The sequence below is a fragment of the Colobus angolensis genome, unplaced genomic scaffold, assembly GCF_000951035.1.
Source record: "Colobus angolensis palliatus isolate OR3802 unplaced genomic scaffold, Cang.pa_1.0 Scaffold124, whole genome shotgun sequence".
Lineage (NCBI taxonomy): Eukaryota > Metazoa > Chordata > Mammalia > Primates > Cercopithecidae > Colobus > Colobus angolensis.
In genome coordinates, this window is record NW_012113586.1 from 4853749 (window position 1) to 4854203 (window position 455).

Genomic DNA, 455 nt, shown 5'->3' on the forward strand with positions numbered 1-455 from the left:
CCGCGGGCCCGGCCCACCTGCAGCGGAGGGCGGGGCCCGACCGGCGTCCCCCTCAACTCGTCACCGCCCCGACCCCACACACACGGAGGCGTGCGCGGTCACACTCATGCACACGGTCCAGGGAATGACACCTCCCACACACTTTCACCCTCATACACACACTCACACTCTACACCCACGCGCACAGCCCAGTAACCCACTCTTCTGGGCAGACACACACACTATAAACACACGACCCAGGGATTGATCTCCGACACCGTCCCCTTCCCGCCCCCAACGCCCACATACTTGGAATCTTAAACTCACACACACGCGCGTGCGCACACACACACACACATAAATCATGCACAAAATCCAAGCCCTTTTGCCCTCACCAGCGCCCCAACCCACATATTCACATGGCTCAGGGACTAACCCCCCAACCCCACTCAACACACACTCATATACACACATTG